The sequence below is a fragment of the Salvia splendens genome, chromosome 17 (assembly GCF_004379255.2).
Source record: "Salvia splendens isolate huo1 chromosome 17, SspV2, whole genome shotgun sequence".
NCBI lineage: Eukaryota > Viridiplantae > Streptophyta > Magnoliopsida > Lamiales > Lamiaceae > Salvia > Salvia splendens.
The window spans coordinates 8,059,634-8,077,799 of record NC_056048.1 but is presented as its reverse complement, the minus strand read 5'-3'; the positions used below and the strand labels follow the sequence as shown (position 1 = coordinate 8,077,799).

Genomic DNA, 18,166 nt, shown 5'->3' with positions numbered 1-18,166 from the left:
CTACATTTTTCTCTTTCTTACTTTTTTATCTATTTATTTAACACACTCAACATTCATTTTCTTAAATTTCGTGCCAAAAAGTTCGCCTGATCAGTTATAAGGGAACAGAAGGAGTACTTTAATAATACTTCATTTATCCACGATTTAAAAAATGTGAAAGAAAGTAGTGGAAAAAGTTATTGAAATATAGATCCCACTTTTTATATTATAGGAGAACATGAGTATAGGAATTTAATAGAGTGTGAGGTCACTAACTAAAATGAAAAAAAATAAAATAAATGAAACTTTTAAATTGTGTATATCCTTATAATTCGTATGTATTTATGTTCATACAAAAATGAATAAATATATACTTCGAATATAATCATGGATACGTCGGGATAAAGACTAGCCTCTTCTGCATATAGCAAGAATGTTGTGCTATGCTTTCGTTAAATTTTAGTCTCAGCTTTTTAAAATTTCTGATTCCGTCACTGATCCTCATTGCTGCACACAAAATGTGTTCTTCAACTTACCCAACCCTGATTGATTTGTTGCATGAATATAAAAAAAGCCACTTAGAAATTACTCCTATTTCTTTAACTTGTAAAGATGTAGAAGCCACGTGAAGAATTTATCAGTATATAACGTTTCTTCATCACCCTTGACACATTCAGCTTCAACCCATCAGCTATTGCTTATCGCCCCATCTCTTGTTTCACCACATTAAAATACTCCATTCAATCACTTAAGCATGCTACGATTAACATTTTGACTTTATTAGTAAAAGAGGTAGTGACTTAGACATGTGAGATACTTTGCTTACTCTGCAAAAGAGAGAAATAGAAATTAGAGGATAAGCTTCAAAAAGTTTGTACGCCATGTTTGATTGTCAGGATTCTGTCTGGGAAAGTAATCTGATTCCTTAAATTTTAAATTTATGTGATTGTTTTGGTTTTTAATCAAACTGAGAAAGTAATCAGAATCCCGAGAACAAGGAAAGTTAGTGCAACTTTCAAGAATTCTGAATCCAAACTTTTCTTAGATATTCTATTTCCCAGTTTTAGTATTCTTACATATTTAATGCAATATAGTACTTCCTCCGTCTCAACTAAGTTGAGTCGTATTTCTTATTGAGATGTCCAAACTAAGTTGAGTCATTTCCATTTTTAACAAAAAAACAAAACATTCAATCACTCTTACTTTATTTTATTATCTACTTTACACTCTCTTTATCTTTCCTACTTTATTCTCCTCTTTTACTTTTCAACACAATTTCTTAATCCCCGTACCCAAAAGTTAAGTTTCAACTTAATTGGGGGCGGGGGGAGTATAGTTTTATTATTATCATTATAAATTACAATGTTTTAAAAATAATTTAAAATTATAAATTATACTTAATTTCAGTATAATAAATAATTACAATTAAAATTATCATAATTATAACTATATTTTATAATATTTTAGAATATTAATTTATTAAATAATTAAAATATAATTATATTATATAAATAGTATAATAAATAATAATAATTATATTTTATAAATTAATAATTAATCAATAAAGTCGTAGTAAATTTTAAATTATAAATTTTATTCAATTATAATATCTGTAAATAATAATATAATAATAATAATAATAATATTTATTATAATAATAAATGAGTATAATACTCTATGTAATTATAATTACAATTATATTAGTATATATTATGATGGATAATTCATATTTAAACTGTAAATATAATAATATAATTATTATTACTTTGTAATTAATAATTTATTAAAAATTTATATTTCTATTTTTTTATAAATAAAAAATATAATAAGTATATTTTTAGTTTGATGTTTAAATTAAATATAAATTTAAAATCTTGATATTTTTCAAACACATGAAAGTAAAATTACTAGGAATCATATTTTCGGGATTCATTTTCCCAGAAATCATTTTCCTTGCCAACTTTACTTTAATGTCAACCAAACATAGCCGTAGTATAATTGCATTCCATAATCCAATTCATAAAACTTCAATCGATATCACCAACACCGAACAATCAATTAGAATCTAGAATGTAGTAGAATATCTAGTTATTTCATCTCAAAATCTGATATCAATCATTATACCAATTCATATCATTCCTCTAAATAATTATTGTCAAATGATACAATAAGAATAATCATATTAATATTTTTAATTTTCAATGATAATATGCTAGTTGTCAATCAAAACGATATTGTCATATAGTACAAATATAACATACTCCTAGTATAAACTTTATTAATACTTAATTTCATCAATTAACACAATATATACTCAATTTGAATAATTTTGAAGCACATAAAATCTTTAAAATATCAATAGATAACATATTTAACTAAGGGTGTCAAAATGGATATTGAGTATTGGATACCCGATATTCAAACCCAAAATATCGGGTAATTGGATATCCGATACCCGATTTTTCGGGTTTCGGGATCGGGTTCGGGTATAGGATTTTTGGATTATTGGTACCCGATATCCGATCGGGTATACCCAAACTACCCGAATTACCCGATTTTTTAATTTTATTTTAAAATTTAATAAATTATTTATTTATTCTATTATTTTTAAAATTAAATAATTAAATGTACTCCCAAAATCTTTCAGTCTTAAGTCACATTTAGGGTAAATGTATGAATTGTGATGTTTATTATGGATGAATGATGGATGTTATGACTTATGAATTTTTTATTTCAAAAAAATTTTAGTAGTTTGTAGTTAGTTTTTTTCTCTCTTAAATTCGAACTACTTCAAGTTTGTATCAAAATTCGAACTACAAGTTGTATTTCTAAAAGTTTGTAGTTAGTTTTCTTTTAAAAAATACTCCTAATAAAAAAATAAAAATCCAAAATTGGGACTGGGTACCCGAAATAATCCTCGGATCGGGTATCGAGTATGAGATTTTGGGAAATTCGGGATCGGGTACCCATAATTTTCGGATCGGGTATCTGCGGGTACCCGATTTGACAGAGCTATTTAACTATCAAACTGTGCACACTGGTACACAGTCACATATAAGTAGCCCGATGAGAGCATTTGTCATATACGCCATCGGTATCGAACAATACACATCTCTTATTTTGGCCTATTGTAAGACAATGCATATTCACATATGCATTATTGTAAAGCATGTGTCACATATTACTGTTGTAGAGCACGTATTATTGTAAAGCATGTGTCACATATTACCGTTGTAGAGCACATATCATGTATCAACATATTAAATGGACCATCGCTTCCATTATTAGAGCATCTCCAATAGAAATAGCCCAATCATAGCTCAGCCATAGCCTAGCCACAAACTCCTCCTGCCACATCATCAGCACTAAAAACTCAACCAGTCAAATCATTAGGACAAGCAACTGGACAATCAATAGGTCAGACATAGCCTAGCCACAATAAACAAAATTATAAAAACAAATAATTAACAATCACACAAAATACGGAATTAAATTTACGACACAGATACGAGAAAACTCAATAATAATATTGAAAATTAAAAAAGTACATTAATTAAAAAAAGTACATTAATTTAAAAAAATTACATTAATCTAAAAAAAACTCCTCCGCCACACACGAGCCCCCCGCCTCCGCCTCACTCCTCGCCGTCGCCGCCGCTATCCGGGACCCCCAAATCTACGGCATCTGAGCCCGCGTCTGAGTCCCCCACCTGTTCCGCGGTGGGATTCAAATCGGCCCGCATACTCACGAGCATTGCGTGAAGAAAACTCTTCTCCTCGGGGTCAGTTGCCGCCCTCCATTCAGCTAAGATTTTGTACATCTGAGCTCGCGTTAGTTGACGCGCGAAGAAGAGAAGCTCGGCTGTCGACCCGCCAACAGGGGGGATGCCGACTGGACCTCCTGGGAGGCCTGGCGAGCCCGTTGCGCCCGCCTTTGACCAACCAAGCGAGTGCGGCGAGCAAACGCGGGAGGGAACGGGAACTCCTGTACATCCTCGGGGAGGTCGTGGGAACCGCCGCCGCTGCCGCCGCTGTAATCACCGGTATAGTTCAGGCGCTGCTTCTTCGGCCAGCCAGCATCGACACCTGCCCGAAACTTCTCGGAGTCCATCAGCACCTCATAGCAGTTCCAGTAGGTGAACTCTTTATAAAGCCCGGGCACGGGGAAGGCTTTCTCCGCTATCCTTCTGCAGTCGTCCTCAGTTTGGCCACTGGTCTGCATGCGGAGGGAGTTAGTGTACAAGCCCGAAAATCGGGAGACCCCTGCCCTGATTCGGTCCCACCCCTTCCGACACTCCTCCCCACTGCGTGGCCTCCCCTTCGGGCAAAATGCCTTGTAGACTGCTGCTATTTTAGCCCACAAGTTGACGATCCTCTGATTGTTCGAGGCGAGGGGATCATCGCAAACACTCACCCACGCCTTGGACAGCGCGACGTTCTCCGCGTCCGTCCACTTCCTCCGTGCCGGGCTGTCGTCATCAGCCTGCTGCGATGACTCGCCGACCACCCTCTTGCCCTTCCCTTTCTTCTTCTTTGGCGCGCCCCGACCCCGCCCTACTCCCTCCGTTTGAACGGGGGTGTCCGCATCCCCGAGATCTATCCCCAACTCCTCTAAGGAGAAAGTATCACACCCAGTGAACTGCGTCTCCGATGCGGTCGATGTGTGCGAAGAAGCAGTCACAAAATCAAAACTGGGGCGATAGACGTTGTCCCACCCCCCTCCCCACGGCGTCCCCTGCATCCCCGGGTAGCACGACATCATCTGCATCCCGGGTGCCCACCCCGGCATCATCTGCATCCCCGGTACCCCATGCCCGCCCGGCATCCCCTGCCATCCCGGCATACTACCCCCGGATGCCATCCCGGGCATCATCTGCTTCCAAGGGTACATGTTGTAGTACCGGCCATCGGACCCCATCCACCTCCCACGGGTACCGTGAGAGTTTGAGACCCGCTCGTCCCTGGAGTAGGCTCGTTGTTGTACTCCATTTAGCGTTGTTGCTCTTGTACAGAAATTAAGATAGAGAGAATACTCTTTAAAACAAGTGGTGCAAATGAAAATGACGTGCAAATCGCGTATATATAGTGTTTCGAAAATTAAATAATAAAAAAAATCCGCTGGCCGATCGCTCACCGATCGGGAGCCTGCAATGGCGGTCAGTCGATCGGCGAGCGCATCGGCTAGCGCTCGGGAATCGGCATGCGCTCGCCGATTTGGCGCTCGCCTGCTGTAATGGTTCGGCGAGCGGACCGGCGAGCCCCAGGGATAGGCTAGCCTGTCCGCTCGCCGCCATATGTGTGTAGATGTGCAGTACAATTGCCATGTGACATGCCAACTTTAATTATTTTTAATTAATTTTGTGCCAACTTTAATTATTTTTAATTAAGTTTATCTAGCTATAAAAAATAAACTAACTTGTCATCTGGATGGTATTTGAAATTTAATTGCAGCACTTTAAGACTACATATTAATCTTTATGGATACAAATTTTATACTAATATTAACCATCAACTATACCATAATTGAATGTCAATTTACAATCTGTTTTTAGTGTAATAAAGGAGATAGTAATCAAAGTGTTACAACTAATGTTGACTTTTGTTTCTTTTTTTCCTCTTTTCTTTATTTATCTGATTTACTTGTTAGTTACATTTATTTTCTTGAGTGAACTGCACCAAATGGCCCTAACTTTTCGCTGTGTAACGGCAGAGGCCCCTAACTTTTAAAAATCCCACCAGAGGGATCTAACAAAATATGTAATCACAAAACGTGCATATTTTGCCATTTTTCGGACGAAAATGCCCAAATGGACTGAAGGGCAGTTTAGACCTTTTACGTACTACACCTGCTCCCTATGCCTGCACATAGTCTGCATGTGCAGGGGCTGTCTTGTCAAACAGTATAGTCGTCATAATTCAATTCTCCTATTTTCTTTCTCCTTTCCCTCCCTATCCGTTTCATTTTCGCTTTTCATATTTCCCTCTCTAACATAATAGGCGATTATATTTTGTTCGGCATCTGGTTCGGCATCTGGAAATTACGGGTTTTCATCTGGATTTCGCTGAATTTAAGGTATCCACAAGGGTTTAAGCGATTTCAGCTGGAATTTTATTTTGCAATTGGTGGTTGATTTTTTTGTTGTAGGGTTAGCATCTGAAAAACTAATTTACAATTCTTGGTCGAATTTAATGGTTGTAGGGTTACAGTCGGGGCATGTGGAAAATTTTGCTGTTTTTGGTTGAAGTTTACAGTTGGGCGGAAATTTTAGTTTTTGTGCTATGTGCTATCTTTTCGACGAAATTGAATTCAGGCCGTGTTGAATTCTTGCATTGCTGATTTGAATTTTATATTGTCAAATTGAATTCAGGTCGTGTTGCAATGTCTTCTTCTTCTTCTCAATCTTTCGGCTCAAGCTTCAATTGGAATTGGCCTCGTCCCGAAATTGTGAAATGTAATCACGATCTTGATGCTGAGCTTGTGACATCTAGGACGGCTGCTAACCCGGGTAGACGTTACTATCGCTGCCCAATATGGAAGGTTAAAACCATGTATTTTGGTCCTTTTTCCATTAATTTTCTTGGCATAAAGATTAATGAGGAAGTATTATGCAGGAAGATGATTGCAAGTTTTTTCGATGGGTTGATGCGAGTCTATCCCCAAGTCAAGACAGTTACTTTCAGAGAGTGAAACTTTAGCGAGACCAATTCAAATCTGAAGTTCGAGCCAAATCGGTACTTGAAGGTGTTCTGCAGGAGAAATTGTGCATGAAAACTGAGGAGGTTGAAACCTTGAAGTTACAACTGGGCATGAAAACTGAAGAGTGTGACGATTTGGCGCTAACAATTGGTAAAACGGCAAAAACTCTCCGACGGTTAAAAATCACTATCTTGTTCTTATGTATTGTAATTTTTCTACTGTTATAACATATCTATGTCGTGTTCACTCTGTCGTTATTGCGTACTGTCTCAACACGTCATAGAAGAAATCCCTATGCTTAAAAACATCACCCGGCTTCCACACCGGAAGCTCATTACTCTCGAGCTTGAACGGGGTAAACTTTATGCCGCTCTTCTTCAAACCCTCCAAACCCTCCAAATCCTCGAGGTCATCAACATCTTGTAACTCATCCACAGCTTCTTCCTCGAAAAGTGGGTTGTCTGTCATGTTGGGCTTCTTAACTCCACCTTGACCCGGCTGGTTTTCGCCTTCAACTGGCTGGGCTTCGCCTTGACCCGGCTGGTCTGCATTCTCTGGCTCCTGTCTCGCCTGTTGTTGGAGAATGGATTCGTAGTATGAGGTGAAAAGCTGCTCATCTCGGCACATGTGTGCCAACGAGATAAAATGGTCCATCTCATCATCTTCATCATCAGTCGGCGGTCCCTCGTTATGTAGATGGCAGCCGTCCGGAACGTACTCAAACGATGGAATGTATACCTCCTCTTGAGGTTCTACTCCCGGAACATCATGTACTTCCGGAATAACTTGTACCTCGGGTCCAGCTTGCACTTCCGGTCCAACATGCACTTCAGGCCCATCATGCACTTCCTGTCCAGCTTGTTCCACATCACGTTCAAGTCCGGGCATTAGCAATTCATCCGGAATCTCCTCTATAATGGGAACTTCCGCCTGCAGTTGACATTGCAGTTCGACTGAAAAATCCAGGGTCGGGTTGTACACACTATCGTCAACATGCTGAACATCTTCACTATGAATAGATTGCCCCATCTAATTTAACATAAAATCACAAATGAACACCATACATACAAGCATAAATCACAACTATATTACAAAAGGTGTGCACTAACCTCTGCCACGCTATCAGGGTCTACAATTGCTTCATCTTCATGCAGGAGAATCTGACCAAAAGATGAATCACATATGAATACCAAACATAAACAATAAATCACAAACATATTCCACAGTGGTGTACTAACCTCTGCATGGTCTATAACTGCTTAAACCTCAACCTCATGTTGTTTAACGTGTTCACCTTTGCTACCTTCATCTCCATCTTCTACCTCAATCTCATCTCCATCTTCGCATTCATGGACATCTCCTTGTCCAATAACTCCATCGACTGCATCATTCTCTTCAACCTCCACCACAACAGCTTCTGTTTGTTCTGCACTACATGATGCAAATGCATCCATCAAATTCTTACTTGCTGCATCCTTTTCCCTCTTCCATTCACGACGTTTGTCTTCTAAGCTTTTGGTCAAATACTCTTCAAACTCGATATCCCTGGGGTACCACTCAAGCATCAATAATGGTGCCGATGATTTCCTCTGCTCCTCGTGCTGATGTTTCTTCCTTTTCAGTTTACTCTTACTCTTCGGCACAATTGGGTCTGGTTCGTCAAGCTCTTCAATGACCACAGTGGTTTTTTTACAAGCGTTCACAAATTTTAGAAGCTCCTCCGCTTCTTGAGCAAGGCGGCCGCCTCTGTTAGCTCCACGAGATAAATGTGAACAAGCTTTGTGCTAGTAGCCGCGACTTCGAGAAAAGGGGCCCGATGTGGATCGTCTGTAATGGGCAGCAATGGACCTCCTATGTCCACGCCCATACAACCATAACTGTACATTGGATGAACGTAATAGAACTCACTTATGGTTTTCCTATTGTACCCCAACCGCAACACCATTGCGAAAAGATCTAAGAGCTCGAATTGGCGAATCCAACAATAGTCGAAGAATGTCAATTGCCCCCAACATACTTCTTCTGTCCATTGATTTCGAAGATTGACCCTCCGTGATGAAAAGCGACAGAAAACATCCCGACATGGTCCCCTGTTAGGGGGTTTGTATAGAATTAGAAAACTTCCAAAATTAAACCAAACAATTTCACATATAAAGTCCTAATTTCCCAAACGCGACGACATCAAAACAATTTCACAAAACAGCCAATTTTCGGAGCCCTAAATCACAGTCAAAATCGCTTGCTTGGAATTTTAAATTTAAACTTACTATATTCGTCTTCCGGAACAAAGAAATCCAACCGAGGATCGCGAAGGCTCCACATTTCTGGGTCTACGTCGATTATCTCCGGTCGACCCCTTCTACCGTATCCAGGTGATGCCGGAGGTGATGGTGACGCAGAAGATGGCGTTGGCGGCTTCTTTTTGCCCCTTGAAGAACTACGGCCGGAACTTCGTCTCCGTTTTGGAGGCATTGATGAAAATGGCGTGAAAGGCAGCGGCGTTTTCCAAGAATTAGTAGAAAATTGTGGTGAGATACGGTTATGCAGACGAAAATGATGCAGTTAAAGTGGATTGGAGGGAAAAATGAAAGAGAAACTACCGCCTAATTGTTTTGGCGAAATGGCTACAAAATTGGAAATTACAATGCAGGTCCGAGAGTTTGAAAATAATAGGGGACAAGAACCATGCTTTGCAGTCACATCAAATCTTTTCGTATGTCCCATCAACAGTCCATGCAGCAGTGGCGGCCATACAAAAGGCCGGTTTTGCCCTTCCAAGCCCTGAGGGTATTATGGTCCGAAAATACACGATTTGTGATTACATATTTTGTTAGAGGCCTCTGCCGTTACACAGCGAAAAGTTAGGGTCATTTGGTGCGGTTCACTCTATTTTCTTTTATAGTGTTTCACTCTGACAGTGTCATATCAATCATACAGTACTATAATTTATTTTCTTTATTCCAGACTTCTTTACTAGAATACTTCCTTATTTTCATTATAATTTGTTCATATAATTAATTTAATTTTAATAAAATAAATAAGTTGGAGTGAAAATGAGGAATTATTTTAGTGAAAGAAGTCTGGAAGAAATTAAAAATGTGGAAATTAGTGATATGAAAGGGGTAAAGATTACAATTAATGGACTAATCAAATTAATAAAAATAGTGGTTAAAAATGATGAAGAGAAGTGGATTGAGAATACAAGCCTCTGCTGCAATCAATAAACCACTCTCCTTTCCAGCAAAAAAAGGCAGCAACAGTTGCAGGTAGCATTGAAAAAGTAAGATATATTCATATCTTGGTTATGGATTCCAACAAAAGAGAAAAATGACCCTCCAAAGAAAATCCATTGTAACATCTTGACATAAAAATACAACATACTATAATTGAAGTGATTTAATCAAAATGGAGCAGTTGAAGTTCTATGGAGAGGCTTCCTTTTGTGGTCCTCAGCAGCTGCTTCTTCTCTATAAAACTGACAAGAAACAAATGGTTGAATTAAATCATTAGCCTTTCCCTCAATAGAAGAGCAGTTAAAAATGGCATACAAAATGTAACATATAAGTACCAAAAGAGGCAGTAGCAAGTGGGATTTAGAGGCAAGTATTTCCATTTTGAGAAGAAAATTGAACTTCTGCTGTTGATTTGCTTTCATAATAGAAATTCACACACACACACACACACACACACACACACACACACACACACACCTGTAGTTGCTGCTTTCTGAGCATGGCATTCTCTTGAAGCAAATGGGCTACTTCCAACTCCAACTCAGTAGTATAAGCCTGCAAATAATTTCTTGCAAGATTACTTTTAAATTTCACAAAGATTAATTTTTTTTAATAGTAGTAGGAGTATAAAATTCTATAAAGAGAGAGAGGGTTTCCACTTTCCTGCTTTCTAGCTCTGGAGCGAGCAGCAGACTCGCGGTTCTTGATCATGCGCTTATGGTGGCGGTCGTCGGCGGAAGTGATGTCGAAACCCTGTAACCTCTTCTTTCCGGCGGCGGCGGTGGTGAGGTGGAGATGGGAGGGGGCGAGGGTTATGTCTTTCCAGACTTGTTCCATGGTTTTGGGGTCAGAAGAAGATGTCCACATTTCGAGCACAATTTCACTCGCCACGTTTCGATCGATATTTGGTGCAATGCCCATGTTCTAGTCATATTTTACACATTTTTTTGGAAAATGGAAGTTTGCACATTTTTTTACACTGAGAGTAGTTGCACACTTTTTGAAAGAAATAATCAAATGTTGGATTATACCGGAGTACCTAGTCTATTATTCCAATGCGTTTCTTTTCAACACGTGATTAAAAAAAATTTATGTTAAGTGAGGATGAATTAAGAGATAATAAAGTACTCCTTCCGTCCCACAATAATTGTCACTCTTACTGTGAACACGGATATTAAGAAATTTAAAGAAAAGTTTGTTGTAAAAGTTTGTGGAATGTGAGACCCATTTTTATATTGGTTTTATAATAAAATGTGAGTGAATTTAGTTAGTGGAATGTGGAACCTATTTTTTTTATATTGGTTTTATAATAAAATGTGAATGAATTGAGTTAGTAGAATGTGAGATCTACTTACTATTTATGATAAAAATGAAGTGTGACAATTATTGTGGGACGGACTGAAATGGAAAAGAGAGACAATTATTGTGATGACAAAGTTCATCAAGCCACTGCATGCAAAGTTGATCAAGCTGCAACATGCAGTGCTGAGGTTGTTGACCATGGTGATCAGTGTATGGGAGCAAAGTGTAATGCACGTGATAAACAAGCCACCAACTCCACACGAGCCAAGGTGATAGATAAGACAAAAGAGAGGACAAAGGCTGGTGCACGAGAAGAGCCAATCAAGGAGCTCACACGAGCTGCAGCTGTGAGCGAGCAAAAGGTGCCAGCTAAGGTGGAGGACAACCATTGTACTTGAAGAGACGCGTTGCTCAATGGAATGAAGAAGAGAGAGACCTTGCAGAGTTTGTTTTGATTAAGAATATAAAGCATGTTTTAGTCTAGCATAAAAAGTAGATTAATGCAATATTATAGATCATTCGAATGAAAAATATACGTATTGTATCTAGTTACATTTTGAAGCAATGAAAAATGCAGCATTGAGAGCTCTCTCCAAACATATCACTAGCATGCTTTTCTTCTTCATAGCTTCCGCAGCTTCTTTGCATGGTATCAGAGCAGGATCTCTTTGATCCTGGCTCTCTTACTCTTGCTTTTCATCTTGCCTTTCACTCCTAAAAAATGGTTGAAGCCAATGGAACTATTCCAGTGGCAACACTGCCACCAATCTTCTCTCAATTGCCTCCAATCTTAGTGAAACTAACTGATGGAAATTTCCTCATGTGGCAGCAACAAGTTGATGTAGCGGTGTATGGCTATGGCCTTGAAGGATTTATCACAGGGGACACTGATCCCCCTCCACAAATGATTTCAGATCAAGATGGAGAGTCTATGGTTTCAAATCCAGCCTACATAAGTTGGCAGAGACAAGATAGGAGAGTGGCTGGATGGTTCTTGTCTTCATTGTCAGAAAATGCTCTAACCTTGGTAGTAGGGCCCAGATCTGCCAGAGACATATGGTGTGCACTGGAGACTAACTTTGCAAGTCGATCCACAACTAAGGTGATGCAATATCGCCAGCAAATGTAAAATTTGAAGAAAGATGGAATGTCTATGACTGATTATCTAGGCAAAATGAGAACATATTTCGATTTGCTTGGTTCAGTAGGCTGCAGAATCTCAGAAGCTGAGCAAGTAGTCCACATTCTGGGAGGATTTGGGCAGGATTATGATCCTGCAGTATGTGTTGTAACTTCTAGGTCAGATCCTTGGAGTCTTGGAGATGTTAGTGCCTTCTTGCTCAGCTTTGAATCAAGAATGGAGTCAACAAGAGCTAATTCCATTAGCTCAGATGGATCTCAGCCATCATTGAATCTTGTCCAACATCAATCAGGACAGAAGAGAGAGTCTCAGAATTTCAACAACAACAGATTTGAAGCAGCAAATGGAAGAGGTTTTGGGGGAAGATTTCAGATAGGAGAAAGAGGTGGAAGAGGCTTTGGCCGAGGAAATAACAAAATTGTTTGCCAGATGTGTGAGAAACCTGGCCATTCTGCAGCAAAATGTTGGCATAGGTTCGAGCAAAACTTCACACCACCTCAAGTCCAGTTAAGAGGATGTACTCCACAGCAGCATAATCAAGGATTCTTCAATCCTTCAGCTCATCTTGTGCAATCAGTGCCTAGGTCTCCTTCAGCATCCTTCTCTGTAGGAACTCCATCAGAGTTTTGTTATGGATCAAATGCCTCTTCAAGCGGCTTTCGGCAGTTGCTGGAGCTCCGCCGCTCCACCGGCCTGGCGTAGCTACGCTCTCTTCTTCTTATTCAACATTGTGTCTAAATCGTTACTCGTTTATGTTTAGTAGAAGCTGGTGGATTAGCATTCATGGAGAAATCTTATACTTGTTGTTATCACACCGTATGCCTATTGTAAATTCTGAAATCTTAGCGTTTCTTCAAGACAAGGGTCTTGAATATGATCAACATGTTCTTGGTTGTGATTTGTGTATATTGAGGGTAGCTAGAACCTAACATGCCACGTCTAAATCTTGTGTTATTGTGGTTGCTACTAAGTGTGGGGTTTCTACTTCATGATGGTATGATTTGTTAGCCGAGCTTGAAGGATTTGAGGTTACCTTCACTGAACTTGTGCTGCTATTTTCCTACTTCCGGCCTTGATCTCCCTCACTTCCTCTCCCTGCCTCGGTCCCTCTCTCTCTTTGACTCACTGTTTTGTGATTGATTTGTGATGATGAGGGAGGAAGAGGCCGAGAGGTTACTTATACTTGTGGCCTAACTGAAATCCTATAAAAGGCTGGTATCTCTAGGTGGAAAGTAGTCCTTGATGGACAGTGTATTGGTTGTTTCCTCTGCAGCAATTCGCCTGGCTGTGTTCTGATACCATAACCGATTTTGGTGCTTAGTGTTGCCTTGTACCCTGGTTCATTCATGGGATTTATCTCCTTTTGGCAGGTGCACAACTGGAATGAAAGAGGTTATCTGCAGGTGCAAGGATAGGTAAAGGCTGTTGGGTTGGAGTGTACGCTCCAACGGCTGTTCCCTCTTTTCTTTGGCTCGACTTGGCAGTGTACAATATAGTACAGTCGGCCGTGAGCAGCCTTGCAGCGGGTCTGCAGCTCTGGGGTGGTACAGGCTTAGTTGCAGGTACTTATTGCATTCGTCTTTTTTCTCATTTTGGTAGGGTTCTCGGTCCCCTCTAAGTAAGGTGGTGTTGCCCCCTTTCCTTGTTCGTTTCGTTGGCACACGACTAAGGGTGTTAATCGTTTTTCCCTTGATTGCTTAGGCTATAATCTGCAGGGAATGGCTGACCTATACACGGTTCATTACCCTGATGTACTCAGCTCATCGGGCCATCGGCACAACTGGACCGAAATCCCAAGCTAAGATGGGAGGGCCAATGCTAGTTTCCTCTCTTTTCTTTTCTCCATATGTAATAGAGTTATTCTATTGTAATCCCATCTTATAATTAATGTACTTCCTTTCGTGGTCAAGCATTTGTAAATTTATACTTAGTTTGGAAATTCCAAATACCATGTTTTGTTTTCTCAAGAATATAAATGAATACTCTTTCATCTTTCGTCTTTAAATTTCTAGAATTTATTTCAAAATTCTCGAGAAATTAGATCGCGACTATTACATAAACAAGCCACCAACTCCACACGAGCCAAGGTTATAGATAAGACAAAAGAGAGGACAAAGGCTGGTGCACGAGAAGAGTCAATCAAGGAGCTCACACGAGCTGCAGCTGTGAGTGAGCAAAAGGTGCCAGCTAAGGTGGAGAACCACCATTGTACTTGGAGAGACGTGTTGCTCAATGGAATGAAGAAGAGAGAGAGTTTGCAGAGTTTGTTTTGATTAAGAAAGTAAAGCATGTTTTAGTCTAGCATAAAAAGTAGATTAGTGCAATGTTCTAGATCATTCTAATGAAGAATATATGTATTGTATCTTGTTACATTTTGATGCAATGAAAAATGCAGCATTGAGAGCTCTCTCCAAGCATATCACTAGCATGCTTTTCTTCTTCATAGCTTCCGCAGCTTCTTTTCAGGAGGGAGTAAGTGAGAAGAAATGTGTTGAGTTTTACTAAAAAGGTAAATGAATCAACTACTATGAAACGTACCAAAATAATTCCACTACTAACGGATGGAGTATGTCATACATTTAGTTGGTAATGTTCTTCCTTGATCATTCTCATTAAATTATGCACACTTATAGCTTCTTACATCCATGTGACAGTGATGTGAATTACGACGAAATGCAAATCAAACGTTTCTTCTCTAACCAATAAGTCAGTCACCACTGTTAAATGAAAAAACCAACATTGGTAATTTTTTAGAAAAAAAAATCATTCTGATGTAAATGTTCATTACTTATTACTCCTACTTATTAGTAGCACTATTATTGTTTTGTTGGCAAACCGGTACGATGCTATTGATGCAATGGTACTACTATTTGATCTCATATTGTCGGATATTGATTAACCATAGGCCATAGTTGTATGTACTGTATTCTTTTTTAAATACTCCATATCCAAAATCATGAATGGATATTCCCTGTTTTTAAAAAATAAAAAAATATATTTTTTGTTTATTTCCTAAAAATAGAAACTTTTCATTTTAGTACATGCACCTACTATCCACTAACATTAATTTCACTATTTTTTCTCTTCTTTTATGTTATTTTAAACACTTTTTCTCTTTTTGTCTCTTACTTTACTAATTTTGGATTAAACCTCGTACTGTTTCCAAAGTTTCTATTGATAAAGCAAGAAAGAGATAAAAAGAAAAAGAAATTAAAATATTATTAGTGGAATATGTGTCTTACTTTATTAAAGAGAAAAAAAAATATCTAAAATTAGAAAGTACATATTCTTATGAGATGGAGGAAGTAATGATTATTTAAAAAAAAAATAATTTTCGCTTCTTATTGATAATCTAAATGCAAGGATTGATACAAACCTTTCAAGTTATTTTTTACTTCATCCGTCTACGAAAAATAGTCACATTTTATCATTCTAGAATGCCCACAAAAAATAGTCTCATTTATAAAATATAAAGTTATTATCTCATACTTTGTCCACTTTTTCTTCTTTCTCTCATACTTTACCTACTTTTTCTTTTAATTTTGTCAATTTACCATTAAAACTCTATGTACAACTGAGATTATTTTGTGGATGAAGGAACAGGGTATAAAAATTTGTCGATTTTTATTTAAATATATTTGTCTCCATCTCCGAAAATAGTACCTGTAATAGTTATGTGCATTGTCATGTCGGCGTGATGTATTACTATACGACACTTTTTTATTTCCCCTAACCCAAAAAAACTACCCACTCCCATCATTTTGCATTATCTATTTTTATTTTAGAGTCAATTATCCTTGTCTCCATTTTGATTACTCCCTCCGTCCAACATAATTTGGGACACTTTGACCGGACACGGGTTTTAAGAAATGTAATGAAAAGTGAGTTGAAAAAGTTAGTGGAATGTGAGTCCTACTTTTATATACTCCCTCCGTCCCGCACTACTCGCACTTATTTCCTTTTTGGGCGTCCCAAGTTACTTGCACTCTTTCCATTTTTAGTAAAAAATTTCACCTACAGCCGTCATTTTTGACTTTCCTATACACTCATTCCTTAATCTCCGAGCCGAAAAGGAAATGAGCGACTCGCACTTATTTCCTTTTTGGGCGTCCCAAGTTACTTGCACTCTTTCCATTTTTAGTAAAAAAATTCACCTACAGCCGTCATTTTTGACTTTCCTATACACTCATTCCTTCATCTCCGAGCCGAAAAGGAAATGAGCGAGTAGCCCGGGACGGAGGGAGTGTTAGTTTTATAATTAAATGTGAGTAGGAATGAGTTAGTGGAATGTGGGGTCCACTACCAAAAATGGTAAAAGTGAAATGAGTCAAATTATGTGGGACGGAGGGAGTATTTTTTAAAAATGTGCATGACTTATTCTTCAAAAAATCTCAATTATGCCAATTGCCAAGCATAGCGCTTTATGTTCGGTTTATAGTTCGATGATATAATCATAAGTCAGTATCGATGCATCATGCTTGGTAGTTTTATAAGGTCATTAGCAGTGGGCGCCCTAAGGCGCGCCCTAAGAAGCGCCACGTCATCAGTTTTATCCTCCAACCCTCACCTGCAGTGGGGCGCCCTAAGGTGCACCCTAAGGCGCGCGCCTTATGCATTTTTTTTGAATATTTAAATAACTACAAAAATTATGAAAATTTTCATTTCATTTATAAAAATTAATACATTACAATACGAATTAAAAAAATACGCAAACTCAGCGACGGTGGTTACGGGCCCACACTTCTTCAACCATGTCGTTCATGAGCTGAGCATGGTCTTGTTGGTTGCACATTGAGGCCAGTCTAACTAGAACATCATTGAAGCCCGGGGGTAATCCTCTAGCGGGGGGCTCGGTCGCCGTGCTGGACGAGCTAGATGCACTGTCATCTTCGTTCCAATCGGTGATGCTTCCGCCTTCATTCTCGACTGTCATGTTGTGCATGATTATGCACGCGTACATGACATCGGTGATGACTTCCTTGAACCAGAAACGAGCCGGCCCTTTCACAATTGCCCACCGTGTTTGAAGCATACCAAATGCCCGCTCGACATCCTTCCTCGCCGACTCCTGCTTCTGCGCAAATAAAACCCTCTTCTCACCAATTGGGCAGCTGATCGTCTTCACAAAAATAGGCCGCCGTGGGTAGATACCATCGGCCAAGTAGTACCTCATGTGGTATTGGCGCCTGTTGGCAGTGAACTCGATGGTCGGGCCATTGCCGTTACATTGATCGGCGAAGAGGGTGGATGAGTTGAGGACGTTAATGTCGTTGTTCGACCCGGCTACGCCGAAGTAAGCATGCCAGATCCAGAGCCGATGGTCAGCGACGACTTCGAGGATCATCGTCGGGTGGCTGCCCTTGTATCCACTAGTGAATTGGCCTCTCCAAGCCGTCGGAAAATTCTTCCACTGCCAGTGCATACAGTCGATGCTCCCTAGCATCCCAGGAAAGCCGTGCACCGTCTTGTGCATCTGCATCAGGCCCTGGCAATCAGTGACAGTCGGTTTGCGCAAATAAGTGTCGTCGTAGGCCACCACAAGCCCCCTACAAAAGTTCTCCAGGCACTCGCGGCCTGTTGTTTCCCCGACGTGGAGGTATTCGTCGAATATATCCGTCGTGGTGTCGTAGGCCAACTGACGGATTGCAGCCGTGCACTTCTGCAATGGTGTAAGGCCGGGTTTGCCGATGCCGTCTTCCCGATACGTGAAGTATTCATCACGTGACGACAACGTCCGCACAATGCTGAGAAAAAGTTACCGCGACATTCTAAATCGGTGGCGAAAAACAGTCGGTCCCCACCGTGGTCGATCGG

At 39.5% G+C, this 18,166-nt stretch overlaps 1 long non-coding RNA gene across 1 annotated transcript; it reads right to left on the bottom strand.

The window, feature by feature from the left end:
* Positions 1–9,943: 9,943 nt before the first annotated feature.
* LOC121774150 lies at positions 9,944–10,868 on the bottom strand. The gene is made up of 2 exons (XR_006044939.1): positions 10,387–10,868; positions 9,944–10,151 (listed from the first exon to the last, which is right to left on the bottom strand). It is a non-coding gene; the product is annotated as an uncharacterized LOC121774150 (long non-coding RNA).
* Positions 10,869–18,166: the final 7,298 nt, after the last annotated feature.